At 36.5% G+C, this 11,402-nt stretch overlaps 1 pseudogene; it reads left to right on the forward strand.

Annotated features, from left to right (window-relative positions):
• Positions 1-4,284: 4,284 nt before the first annotated feature.
• LOC127117011 (uncharacterized) lies at positions 4,285-4,384 on the forward strand (annotated as a pseudogene).
• The last annotated feature ends 7,018 nt before the right edge of the window (positions 4,385-11,402 follow it).

Genomic DNA, 11,402 nt, shown 5'->3' on the forward strand with positions numbered 1-11,402 from the left:
TGGGTTCACACAATCAAAACAAAACAAGCACAATAGTATATACACAATAATATGCTCAAGTGAGCAAAAGGCAAATGACATTAACATAAACATGAGCTCAAGTGAGCAAAGGGAAAAAACCAAATGAATTAATGTGCAAGAAATTAAATTGCATTAAAGTAAATTGCAAGAATTAAATGACTTGAATTAAAAGCTAGTGTTAATAGTTAATGTTAGTGCTCCATAAGGCAATTTAGCGCTATGTTAAGCAATCGTAAGTGGACTAATATAGTAGTCACACCTATCTGAGGCCGGTCAATAAAACTATAGGCAACAAACACAAGTTAGAGACCATGACTAGTAATCCAAGCTCCTACAACTTGCCATGCCAAAAGAAAAGAAGAATGATCTTGTATGGATTTAGGTTTTTTGTTTGACCAAGAAACAACCTATCTCTAATGCAAAGCCATTCACTTGATCTTTGATCAAGATGAATTAGATTGGAATCAAAGAAGGTTAAGCCCCTCATATGTCAAGTCTAACCACCAATCATTAACTCATTGATCAAAAAGAAAGAAGAAGAAGAAGAAGAAGAAGAAGAAGAAGAAGAAGAAGAATGTACATAAATTGAAATTCAAATGAAATATTCAACATACTTTGATCAAACATGAATAAAATCAAAGTCAATCAATGGTAAACAGAAGCAAAATGAAGTTTAGAAGTCAAGAAACAAATAAAATATTTTTGGTATTTTTGAGAATTAAAATAATACTTGAATTAAAACAAACAATTAAAGGTCAAACTTCAAATCCATTTCAAATCAACTTGGAAAAGTCCAAATGGATCATCCTAAGTTCAACAAAGTCAAACAAAGTTTGACAAAAAATTTCAGCATTTTTGGAAACCAGAAACTATTTTTAAACAATTAAAAATGAATAAAAAATTTCAGCTTATGTTTTTTCCAATTCAAGGTTTTCGAGTCTAGAGAGGTGATCTGCTACTACGTTTTCAGTTCCCTTTTTATCTTTGATTTCCAAATCAAATTCTTGTAGCAACAAGATCCACCTTAGGAGTCTAGGTTTAGCGTCCTTTTTCGTTAAGAGTTACTTAATGGCAGCGTGATCAATGTAAACGATTATTTTAGCTCCGATCAAGTAGGAACGAAATTTATCTAGTGCAAATACTACTGCTAAAAGTTCTTTCTCGGTCGTGGCGTAACTCATTTGCGCTTCATCTAGAGTTCTGCTCGCATAATATATGACGTGAAGTTTTTTATCCTTCCGTTGTCCTAAAACAGCGCCTACGGCGTAGTCACTTGCGTCACACATTATTTCGAAAGGTTCATTCCAATCCGGGGTCTGCATTATGGGCGCGGAGATCAATGCTTGTTTAAGTGTTTGTAATGCTTCTAAACATTTATTGTCGAAGATGAATTCAGCATCTTTCATTAATAATTCGGTTAAAGGTTTAGTTATTTTAGAGAAATCTTTAATGAATCGTCGGTAAAAACCGGCATGTTCTAAGAAGCTTCGTATTTCCCTCACAGTTTTCGGAGGTTGAAGGTTTTCGATTACTTCTATTTTGGCTTTGTCTATTACAATTCCTCTATTTGATATGATGTGTCCTAAAACAATTCCTTCTTGTACCATAAAGTGACATTTTTCCCAATTAAGTACTATGTTTACTTTTACACATCGTTCTAGAACTCTTTCTAGGTTTTCAAGACATTCTTCGAAACTTTGCCCGCATACGGAAAAGTCATCCATAAAGACTTCCATGATGCTTTCGAGAAAATCGGTGAATATTGCCATCATGCACCTTTGGAAGGTTGCAGGAGCATTGCACAAGCCAAACGGCATTCGTCGATAAGCGAAGGTACCAAAAGGACATGTGAACGTTGTCTTTTCTTGGTCATCAGGATGAATTGGTATTTGAAAGAAACCTGAGTAATCGTCCAGATAGCAGAAATGAGAATGCTTGGCTAGTCATTCTAACATCTGGTCTATGAATGGTAAAGGAAAATGATCTTTTTGGGTTGCTTTGTTTAGCTTTTTGTAGTCAATGCACATTCTCCATCCCGATTCAACTCGTTTGGTTATAATTTCTCCTTTTTCATTTTCGATCACTGTTATACCTCCTTTTTTTGGTACTACGTGTACAGGACTAACCCATTTGCTATCGGATATAGGATATATGATACCTGCCTCTAATAACTTTGTTACTTCCTTCTTCACTACCTCACTCATGATCGGGTTTAGTCTCCTCTGATGTTCCCTAGAATTCTTACAGTCTTCTTCTAGCATGATGCGGTGCATACAAATAGAAGGACTTATCCCTTTAAGATCGGTGATGTTGTATCCTAGTGCGGTTGGATATTTTCTTAAGATATGTAGGAGTTTTTCGGTTTCAAGTTTTCCTAGGTCTGCATTGACTATTACTGGTCGTTCAAGTTCTAGGTCTAGGAATTCATATCTCAGATTTTTGGGAAGTGTTTTCAGGTCGAGGGTTGGTTTCTTAAGGCATTGCGTAGGATCTGATGTTATTGCTAAACATTGGTTCAGTCTGTCTTCTACACGATAGTCGGACAAATCGTCATTTTCTAATTCTATTTCTTTAATGCATTCATCGATGATATCCATGAAGTAACATGTGTCTTCTATTGCATGTGCTTTCAAAAATTTGGAAAGAATAAACTCAATTTTCTCTTCTCCTACTTCGAAAGTGAGTCGTCCTCGTTTTACGTCTATGATAGCACCGGCGGTTGCTAAGAAGGGTCTTCCCAATATAATGGGGGTAACTTCATCTTCTCTTATGTCCATAATTATAAAATCGGTGGGAATGTAGAATTGACCTATGCGCACGGGAACGTTTTCAAGAATTCCTACGGGATATCTTACGGAACGATCTGCTAACTGCACAGACATTTTAGTTGGTCTTAATTCTCCCATTTCAAGTTTCTTGCATATGGACAAGGGCATAACACTGATACCGGCTCCTAAATCGCATAGAGCTTTGTCTATGACAAATTTTCCTATATGACAGGGTATAGAAAAACTACCAGGATCTTTAAGTTTAGGAGGCATATTCTAGATTATTGCGCTACACTCAGCAGTGAGTGTAACGGTTTCGCTATCTTCAAGTTTCCTTTTATTAGATAAAATTTCTTTTAAGAACTTAGCATATGAGGGCATCTGTGTAATAGCTTTTGTAAAAGGAATTGTGACGTTTAATTGTTTCAGTAGGTCAACAAATTTTTTAAATTGGCCCGCGTCTTTGGTTTTAATTAGCCTTTAAGGATAAGGGATAGGTGGTTTGTAAGGCGGTGTAGGTACATAAGGTTCTTTTTTTTCCACGGTTTCCTTATTACACTCTTCCTTTTCTTTAGGTTTACCTTCTTCCTCAGTTGACTTTTTAGAGTTTTGGTTCTCAATCCTTGGGTCAGACGGTCCTTCTACCTCTGTTCCACTTCGTAATATAATTGCATGAGCGTGGCCTTTCGGGTTAGGTTGGGGCTGTCCAGGAAATGTATCAGTTGGGGCAGCAGTAGGCGCTTGTTGTTGAGCTACTTGCGAGATTTGTGTTTCCAGCATTTTGTCATGGGTAGCCAAGGTATCTACTTTACTTGCTAGTTGTTTAATCTATTCGCTAGTGTGTACATTCTGGTTTAAGAACTCTTTATTGGTTTGCTGCTGAGAAGCTATGAAGTTCTCCATCATGATTTCCATGTTGGATTTTCTATGAACGTTATTGTTAGGTGTAGATGGGGTCGGCTTTTGATATCCAGGAGGTATAGTTGGAGCTTGACTGGGAGCTTGACCTGGTGCGTATAAAGCATTGTTACTTTTATATGAAAAATTAGGATGGTTCTTCCAGTTTGAGTTATAGGTATGCGAGTAAGGATTTCCTTGAGCATACTTCACCTGCTCTGTTTGAATTCCTGTTAGGAGTTGACAATCTGTAGGTGTGTGACCTTGAATTCCACAGACTTTGCAATTTTGAGTTACGGCAACCACGGTGGCTGGAGGTGATACATTTAAACTTTCAATTTTCTGGGCAAGAGCATCCACTTTTGCATTAACATGACCAAGGCTACTTATCTCGTATATGCCACCTTTTGTTTGAGATTTTTCTACCATTGTTTGGTCGCTTCCCCACTGATAATGATTTTGGGCCATGCTCTTGATAAGTTGGTAAGCGTCGGTGTAAGGTTTATCCATAAGCGCACCACCGGCGGCGGCGTCTATTGTTAACCTTGTGTTGTACAAGAGACCATTGTAGAAGGTGTGAATTACTAACCAGTCCTCTGAACCATGGTGTGGGCAAAGTTTCATCATGTCCTTGTATCTTTCCCATGCTTCGAAAAGAGACTCGTTATCTTTTTGCTTAAATCCAGTTATCTGGGCTCTCAACATAGTTGTTTTTCTTGGAGGAAAATATCGGGCAAGAAAGACTTTCTTCAACTCATTCCATGTGGTGACTGAGTTGGAAGGAAGAGACTGAAGCCATCTTTTAGCTTTATCTCTTAACGAGAAAGGAAACAGACGAAGTCGAATTGCCTCTGAAGTGACACCATTAGCTTTAACAGTGTCAGCGTATTGGACAAATACGGATAAATGAAGGTTTGGATCCTCGATAGGATTTCCAGAAAATTGATTCTGTTGCACTGCCTGCAACAGCGAAGGTTTAAGTTCGAAGTTGTTCGCTTCGATTGCGGGTGGAGCAATACTCGAATGCGGCTCATCCTGCGATGGAGCAGCGTAATCTCGAAGAGCACGAGCTGGTTCGGTCATCGCTGGTATCGTCGAAGGAAGGAGATTTTTGAGATCAGGAATTTCGATTGGAGGAAGATTGTTTGTAGCACGATACTCCCGAATTTGTCATAATAATCGGAGATATCGTTCAACGTCGTTGATTCGTAAGTAGTACAGCTCGCCTTGTGAGCGAGTGTGTGGCATACAAATCAACGAAAAAGAAGGGAAAAAAATAAAAATTGCCTTAGTCTCTACAGCGTAACAGAAGAGTTACGATATCGACTAAATAAAAGTCCCCGGCAACGGCGCCAAAAACTTGATCGCGACTTTATGAGTCTAACGGTGGTACTAACTGCAAGTGCACAGTCTAATCGCGTAGTTTTAAAAGATATCGATCCCACAGGGACTTAATGAATCGATCTACCGTTTTTCTAGGGTTACTGCGTAAAGCTAAGGCGAATGATACTTTGATGATTAGGGGGAAAAGTATAACTAAATTTGGATCTAGATAAAATATCAAATAATATGGATATCAGTATGTAGTTCGTCGTACTTAGGGAATCAAATCTTTGTTGGTCTTTTTTTTCTTAATTTTCAAAATAAGTCTTTTCAGTAGACACTATTAATTAAAAGTTTTTTCCTCAAACTCTCACTTTGTTGAATTAGACTATGACTTTATATTTTAACGTGTGCTCTCACTATTTCGTTAAATCTAAAATCACTTTTGAAAATAGTAGAATTTATGGAAACTCCTTTTGAGAAAATACTAATCATTTAAACACCCTCGTCTCAAACTCTCGCTCTGTTGACTTAGATTATATGATTAAACTTAAATGCTTAACTCTCGTCCTCACATTTAACCTTTAAAAATACTTTTTGAAAATGATTAGAATTTAATTAACCTTAAAAATTGCTTTCGCCCTGATTTAAAGTTAATGTCCAATTTACACTGTCCAGTTAAAGACTCAAACCGTCGTTCTATTGATTTTAACTTCTTTATGTCTTTTACTCTCGTACAAAAACTTTGGTATTAACTTTGTAAATTGAGACCATAAAAAGAGTGACTATATTTTGAAATAAATTTAAACCAACTCAATTTTGATTCCTTTATTCCGCTTACTTTACATACCGATATCTAAATTAATTAGCCGGACATGCTAAACATGCATAAACAATAATCATGCATAAATACGGCCATATCAAACAAACAATATATATAAACAGCGGAGCAAAGCATATGTAAATTAAAACAATAAATCAATTAATTAATGAACCTGGAAAAATACTAGAAATCTGGATTTTATCTCCTATGCTTCGGTGCTCGAACACTCCACCACAAGTCGGTTGGATTTGTTCTTCACAATTTCGATCCGATAGGAAAGTAAAAACAAGGAAATAAAATACTATGATCTGACGTAAGGTTAGATCCAGTAAAAATTACACAATAATTTCCGGTGTAGAAACTATCGTGAGAAAAATAAATTGTATGCTTCGGAAATTAAACTAGAAAAGAAAATAAAATAAAATGCTTGAAAATTTAGAGTGCTGGAAAATTAGAAAGCTGGAAAAATATTGCACGGAGAAGAGAGAGTCTCAATTGGCTTTTGTGAGGTCTATTTATATTCACCAATAAAAATAACCGTTTCCTCAAAAGTATCTTCAGTATGGTTCAAAAGCGTCAACGAGTGCAGGAGGAAATTTAGGGGAAACCGTCCACTCCGTTACGCACGTAAAGCCTAAAATGTAGGATGAAGTGTGTGACGTCCGTTACACTATGTGTTACGGTCGTAACACTAGGTTTTGGGACGTGACGCTCGGCACGTTCTCGTGGCGGTCGTGACAGCCATCTCCTTTGTTCCAAACATGGGATGGGCTTTGGTGCTTTAGCTTGTTGCTTTTCCTATAAAACCCTCTTTTTGCACCCCTTTTCTTTCTTTTTCACACATGCTTTAAATAATGATACCTGAAATAAATAATAAGAAAATAACGAGTAATATCGAATAATATAAAATAAATTGACTCAAGTAACGATATAATTTAATTAATCAAGTCTAAAAATGTGATATAGTTTCATGTTATCACTTACATTAATAAATGTCAAAACATCCAATTTGACATTTACACATAGAGCCTTATGCCATGGCTTGTTATCCTCCTGAAGAACAGACTGAGATACATACTGAACTGTAGCAGAAAACTAACCTGCCTATTATTCAGTATATGCTGTCAATGATGAATGTCATAACATCCAGTTTGACATTCAGACAATAGGCCTTATGCCAGGTCTATTATTCCCTTGATAAACAGACTGAAAATAAATACTGAGTTATAACAGAAAACCAATTGTTCTATTCCTCAGTATCTGCTGTCAGGGATGAATGTCATAACATCTAGTTTGACATTCACTAAATCCTGTATTAGCTAAACATGCAGCATACTACTCAAGTATGTCATGACATCAGTCAAGACATCAGAGTATAATTAGATGTTCTAACACAAAATGCAGCCAATCAAACATCTCCAGAGCATGTCATGACATCAGTCAAGACATTAGAGTCCAGTTAATGTTTTAACATAAAATGCAGCCAATTAAACATCTACAAGAAGTGACAATGACAAGGAGTTTGAAAATGCAAAATTTTATTAATTTTGTTCTTATGAAGGTATTAGTCATGAGTTCTCATCTCCCATCAGTCCTCAGCAAAATGGAGTTGTTGAACACAAGAACATAATATTACAAGAATCAGCTAGAGTTGTGCTTCATGCAAAAAATCTCCCTTATCATTTTTGGGTTGAAGCAATGAACACTTCTTATTATATCCACAATCATGTTACTCTGAGAGTTGGTACTTCAACTACTCCCTATGAATTATGGAAAGGAAGGAAACCAACTGTTAAATATTTTCATGTATTTCGAAGTAAATGCTACATTCTAGATGATCGTGAGCAGAGGAGAAAGATGGATCCCAAAAGTGATGAAGGGATATTTCTCGGTTACTCTACAAACACTAGAGCTTACAGGGTATTTAACTCCAGAACCAAGGTCATGATGGAATCTATTAATGTTGTGGTTAATAATTCTATTATTGTGAAAGGGACTGATGTCGATGAAGATGTTGGAACATCATCTTAGCAGACTGATGCTTCAGAAAATATGAAAGACATTGAGTCCAACATTGGGCCAACAAGGATTGAATCAAATAATCCTCAAGCCAAAAAAGTCCCCTCTATCATAATTTGTAGAGATCATTTAAATGAACTTATTATTGGAAATCTTAATGAATGGATCACTACTAGATCCAGAGATGTGATATCCAATACATGTTTTATCTCAAAGTTTACACCTAAAAATGTGAAGGTGGCCTTGACTGATGAATTTTGGATTAATGATATGCAAGAAGAACTAGGGAAACTCAGAAGGAATGAAGTGTAGGACCTAGTTCCTAGGCCTGAAGGGATGAATATTATTGGCACAAAATGGATTTACAACAAATCTGATGAAGATGGAATTGTGACCAGGAAGAAGGCTAGGCTTGTTTATCAAGGATATATTCAAATTAAAGGGGTTGATTTTTATGAGACTTTTGCACCTGATGCTCATCTTGAATCCATAAGATTGCTCTTAGGAGTGGCATGTATACTAAAATTCAAGCTATTTAAGATGGATGTGAAAAGTTCCTTCTTAAATGGGTACTTGAATGAAGAAGTGTATGTTGAACAACCCAAGGGGTTCGTAGATCCTAGTTTTCTAGACCATGTTTACAAACTAAGGAAAGCTCTTTATGGATTGAAGCAAGCACCTAGAGCTTGGTATGAAAGGTTAATTGAGTTTCTTGTCAATAATGGCTACAGGAAAGGGGGAGCATACAAGATTTTGTTTGTTAAAGAAGAGCATGGTAAATTCATGATTGCCCAAATATATGTTGATGACATTGTGTTTGAAGGGATGTTAAACCAGATGGTTCAACATTTTGTCAAGCAAATGCAATCTGAATTTGAGATGAGTCTTGTTGGTGAATTAACCTATTTTCTTGGTCTTCAAGTTAAACAAATGGATGATAATATATTCATTTCTCAAAGCAAGTATGCCAAGAATATAGTGAAGAAGTTTGGCCTATAAAGTGCTAGCCACAAAAGGACACATGCATCAACCCACTTGAAATTAACTAAGGATGAAAAAGGTGTTGATGTGGATCAAAGCATGTACATGAGTATGATTGGTAGTCTTTTGTATCTTACAACTAGCATACTAGACATCACTTTTGATGTAGGAATATGTGCTAGATATGAGGTTGAGCCTAAAATCAATCACATTACTCAAGTGAAGGGATCTTGAAATACATCAATGGTACTAGTGAGCATGGCATGTTGTATTCTCATAGTTCTAATTTAATGCTTGTGTGGTATTGTGATGTAGACTGGGCAGGTAATGCTGATGATAGAAAAGTACTTCTGGAGGATGCTTCTTCTTGGGATATAATGTTATATCTTGGTTCAGCAAGAAGCAAAAATGTGTGTCATTGTCCACTACTGAGGCTGAGTATATTGTAGCATGAAGCAATTGCTCTCAATTGATTTGGATGAAACAAATGCTAAAGGAATCTAATGTCAAGTAGGATGTCATGACATTATATTTTAACAATCTGATTGTTATCAATATATCCAAGATCCCATTTAACATAGCAGGATAAAGCATATTATTATTCGTCATTATTTTATTAGGGATATTGTTATAGACAAAATTGTTACTCTTGAGCATATGGCCACTGAGAAGCAACTGGAAGATATATTTACTAAAGCTTTGGATGAAAATCAGTTTGAGAAGTTAATGGGAGGAGAATTGGGAATTTTCATGTTTAAAGAGTTATAGCAATTACTGATGTGGAGGTGTGCAATCAATATTTTCTATTCCCTTCATTTAGTGGTGCATGAAACTCCAGGAAAATCATTACAAACTTTCCTTATTTTTTCTTCAACACGCCATCATCTCTCTCTTACCTAATCCATTGATTCTATTCTCTCCACCTTCAGTAAATTATTCATCATTATTCTTGTTTACCTTTTTCTCTCTGCAGTCAATCTCAACTCAAAATCAGTCATCAAGATGTCTAAACCTTTTGGCTCAACACCATGCAAAAGCACCATAGATCAATTGGTCCCTAGGATTGCATGTGCTAATATGGATCATTCAGATGTTATAACTGATGATGTTCCTCTCTCCATAGTTCTGGGACATGTTCCTACTAAAAGGAGAGCTAGAACACCTACTGGGAAAAAGGATAGGCCTCCAATTTAAGTAAGTCTTCTAACCCCTCCGGGTCAGTTCAAATTACTTCTAGTGAGATTAGGAATATGGAGCCCTCTGTTGCTGTCAAGAAACCTCACTATATGACTAGCTTATATCTTGATCTAATTAAAACCACAAATGTCGAACTTGATGTTGTTGCGTCGATTAAAGGTTCTGTTGTTCCAAAAATAGTGGGTAGTGTTGAATCAACTGGAAAAACCTGGCTTTGAAAAACAGGATCTGACTCTGGTACTGTAAGTCTAGATAACCCTAGATCTGATAAAACCCTAGGATATAGTATGAACGTTGATGATAAAAATATTGTTGATAAAAGTATTTATGTGTTAATCTCTCAAATTTTGGGTATTGAATCTAGTTCTGATGTTATGTCGGATGTCACTACATCCTTGGCCCAAATTGATCATCCTACTGAAACCCCACCAGATAAATCTGATGGAAAGTATGATAATGAGTCTGTTCCAGTTAAGTCCCTTGAAAAATCTGAAGAGAAGGACGATTCTGGTAGTATGTCTGTTGATATATCTGACAAAGAAGATAATGTTGGTGCGAAGAAGGATCAATATACAAGCATTGTAAATGTAGAAGATGTGGACTCTGATGATGAGCCCATTGGTAAGAGATTGGCTCCAAGGATAGCTAAGAGGTTAAAGAGTAGAAAAGGGAAGACTATCGGGTCTACAAGAAAGTCTCCCAAGGCTCCCAAGAAAAGTACAAATGCTGGTCCTGCTAAAAGCTGGAGCAAGGTTGTAACTCATGTCACCAAGGAAAGATATCTGAAGAGGAAGGAAGTTCCCTCTAGTTCTAGTAACTCTGAGTATGATGTCGAATAGAATGTTCAAGATATCATACCTCTAAAGAAAACTATTGGGAAAAAGGTCTCTGCTAATGCACTTGAAGTTCCCATTGGCAACATCTCTTTTCACTCTGTTGAGAATGTTGAAAAATGGAAGTTTGTGTACCAAAGGAGGTTGGCTTTGGAAAGGGAACTTGGAAAGGATGCCTTTGAGTGCAAAGAAGTGATGGATCTGATTAAAGAAGTAGGGTTGATGAAAAATATGGCTGGTTTTGGCAAGTGTTATGAGATGCTTATAAAAGAGTTCATTATGAATATTTATAAGGAGTGTGACAACAAGAGGAGTAAGGAGTTTAGAAAAGTGTATGTGAGAGGAAAATGTGTGGAATTTTCTCCATAAATCATTAGCAGGTTCATGGGCAGAAGTGAAGAGGAGAAAGCTGAAGTAGAGGTATCTGAGAATGTCATTTGCAGGGAAATCACTGCAAAACAGGTGAATGAATGACCAAGAAAAGGGAAGTGTGAGATGGTTGCTTGAGTGTGAAGTATGTAGTACTTCATAGAATTAAAG

This window comes from Lathyrus oleraceus, chromosome 1, assembly GCF_024323335.1.
Source record: "Lathyrus oleraceus cultivar Zhongwan6 chromosome 1, CAAS_Psat_ZW6_1.0, whole genome shotgun sequence".
Taxonomy (NCBI): Eukaryota; Viridiplantae; Streptophyta; class Magnoliopsida; order Fabales; family Fabaceae; genus Lathyrus; species Lathyrus oleraceus.